We start from the raw sequence: 3191 nt of genomic DNA on the forward strand, positions 1-3191 counted from the left end.
TATTTCCATCACAAGAATTTCATATTTGTAAATAAGAGCAAGGTAAAGTGTAATAAGATATTAGGAAGTGATGAGCTTTTATTACTTTTGCTTTTAATATGATTTATTGAATTATATTTTTTATGATTTCACTCATGGTTGTGTTTAACAATCAGCTCTCAAAATTCCTGATAACTTATGGTCAGCTCTTGTGAGCTGGGAAGAGAAAGGAAGAGCCAAGTCCAGCATCCACTGCTGTACCCCAGTGTTCTTTTTAAAGATACCTTTTCTTTCTACACACTTCTTACAAAGCCAAGTTTGGAGAAACTGAATAAAAGATCTCAGATACATTGATCAGATAATAACAAGTATCAAAATATATTGAGCCCTACATTAACCAGCACACACTGTAACATTAGCCATCAACACAAAAACAAAATGCAATGCCCTGCCGTAGAGTTGGATCTGACTCATAGCGACCCCTTCTTGGGTTTCTGGGGTGGTATCAATACAGAAGTAGATTGCCCAATCGTCATTCTGAGGAGTGGCTGGTGGGTTTGAACCACCAGCCTTCTGGTTAGCATTCAAATGCCTTAGGCACTATGCCACCATTAAAACCACAATGAGGTAACACTTTATTCCAACTACGATGGCTGAGATCAAGAGAAAAGAGAACAACAAATGTTGGTGAAGATGTGGAGAAATTGGAGCCTTTATCCTTTGTTGACAGGAATGCAAAATGATACAGTCACTGTTTTAAAGTTTGGTGGCTCCTCAAAATATTAAATATAGAATTACCATGTGATCCAGTAATCCCCCTCCTAGGTACATATCCAAGAGACCTGAAAACAATGATGCAAACCATCACATATACACTAATGTTCATTCCAACATTACTTACAAAAGCCATGAGCCTAAATGTCCATCAACAGAGGAATGGATAAGCAACTTGTGCTACATGGAATGAAATATTACTCAGCCATAAACAGAAATTAAGTCCTGATACATGCTATAACATGGATGAAACTTGAAAATATGCTCAGTGAAATAAGTCAATTACAGAAGGACATATATTGTATAATCTTATGTGTATGAAATAGGCAAATGCATGGAAATGAAAGTTTTATTAGTGATTACCAGGGGCAGGAGAAAGAGGAAAGAGGAGTCATAGTTTGAGAAATAATGAGTTTCTATCTACGATGATAAAAAATTTAGCAATGATTATTGAGTGAAGGCAACCTAACATGATTAATGTAATTGATTGATATCACTAAATTGTAATGTGAAAAACAATGGTTATATATATTTTTACAACAGTAACATATATATGGTATTTTATATTTATATAGATAATAATAGAATTTGTAGGGCTCTCTGTGCTTGCATGTGTGTGTGTTGTTGCTGTTGTTGTTGTTATTTGCCGTCGAGTCAGCCCCAACTCATAGCGACCCCTCCTTGGGTTTCCAAGGCAGTATCACTAGGAAGTAGGATTGCCCAACCTTCCTTCCGAGGAGTGGCTGGTGGGTTTGAACCGCCAGCCTTCTGGTTAGCAGTCAAGTGCCTTAGGCTTCATAAATATAGATATGCACATATATGTATACACACACACACACACACACATATACGCACATATAAATACATACAGAGAGAGAAAGTCCTACAAAGTCACAAGCATTATGATGAGTGCTTTCAAACATGATCCTATTTAATCTTCACATTTACTTCACAAAGGCTCAATCATTGTGTCTCCATTACAAAATAAGAAAAGTAAGCCTCATGGTTTTTAGAAAGGAGACTCAACCTAAAATGCAACCCAACCCAGGGTGTTCAATTTTCATCCTCTAGCTCCTCAAAATGCCTTCAAAAGATTATCCAATCAGAGATTGGATGAGCTTGAAGTTGCATAAATGAAAGGCAGTTCCAAATAGTCAAGGGAGAGAGAAGAGCCACAGAAGTCTTCAGACTGATTAATAGATGGTCCTGCTTTTCACATTCCCCAGAAAACATATATTTATTATTTTTTGGGAGATGCTTTGCCTTAGGTTTTTCATTCAAATGTAGTCTAGATTTTCTCTGAGAAATATTTCCCTCTGTCATGCCTTGGGGTGCCAGCAGTGCTAGCTGTAATTGTCTAGGATCCAAACTTGATGTGGCTTTCATTTTCTTCTTCTCCATTTTCTTAGCACTTGCTTGTCCCTGTCCCACACCATATCCACTAGTCTGCCTTCCTCAGGCTTCCATTCAGAATCTCTTTTCTAAACTGAACCAAAAAACAAAACAAAACAAAAACCTAGATCTTTCTAAAGCTAACAAAGTGACAAACCTGATTTCAAGCCAATTCTATTTCAGAAAGCCAAAGAAATGGCTCCTCTGACATTAGTATTTCATCAAAACAAAACAAAACAAAAAAATCAATTGCCATGGAGATAACTCCTCCTCATGATGACCCCCTGTGTGTCAGGGCAGAATTGTGCTCCATGGGGTTTTCAATGGCTAATTATTTTGCAAGCTGATCTCCAGGCTTTTTGTTTCAGGCTGCTCTCAATGAACTCAAACTTCCAAGAGCTGAGTGGATTACCAGTTTACTTCATTCAGGGACTCCAGTATGCAATTAGGGGAGAGTTTATGTTTTTTTCTGTTTGTTTTCTTTACTTTGTTTAGTTATTTTTAACTTTGGGTATATCCAGGAGAGGATTGGATAGAAGCATACTTTCCTAAGCCAGTGGTTTCTAAACTTCGCTACACATTGGAATCACCTGGAAATCTTTAAAAAATACTGATGCCTGGTACCAACCCCCAACTTTTTGATTTAATTGGTTCGGAGTGTGACTGGGACATCAGGATTTTTAAAAGGCTTCCCTGGTCATTTTTACATGCAGCAAAGTTTGACAAACACTGTCTTAACTACTGAAAATTCACCTGTCAGTGGCTGTGCTGAGAAGGCCAGGCGCTAGGAAGGTTTCTTATTTATCTGTAGCATAGCTCAGGTTCATTAATTAAATTTTTAATTAGCAGAATTTTCATTGAGCCTGTGGATTCATGATGATTCAGATTCCAGTCTGATTTAGGTCCCCAGTGTCTTCTTGCTTTAAAACACAACACAACAAAACAACCCCTCCCCACACCTAAAAAAGAGTTGTTGACTAGAGCATAACTCAGCTGGCAAAAGAGAATGTTTTTCTTTTCTTTCTTTTTTTTTTTTTTTTTTTAGG

The 3191-nt window shown here is 37.3% G+C and overlaps 1 protein-coding gene across 1 annotated transcript in view; it reads right to left on the reverse strand.

The window, feature by feature from the left end:
• The window catches only part of GRM7 (glutamate metabotropic receptor 7), a 1568320-nt gene that overhangs the window by 273948 nt on the left and 1291181 nt on the right, over positions 1-3191 (reverse strand). The window lies entirely within an intron of this gene.

This window comes from Orycteropus afer, unplaced genomic scaffold (assembly GCF_000298275.1).
Source record: "Orycteropus afer afer isolate SDZICR_OR568_19922 unplaced genomic scaffold, OryAfe1.0 scaffold00144, whole genome shotgun sequence".
Taxonomy (NCBI): Eukaryota; Metazoa; Chordata; class Mammalia; order Tubulidentata; family Orycteropodidae; genus Orycteropus; species Orycteropus afer.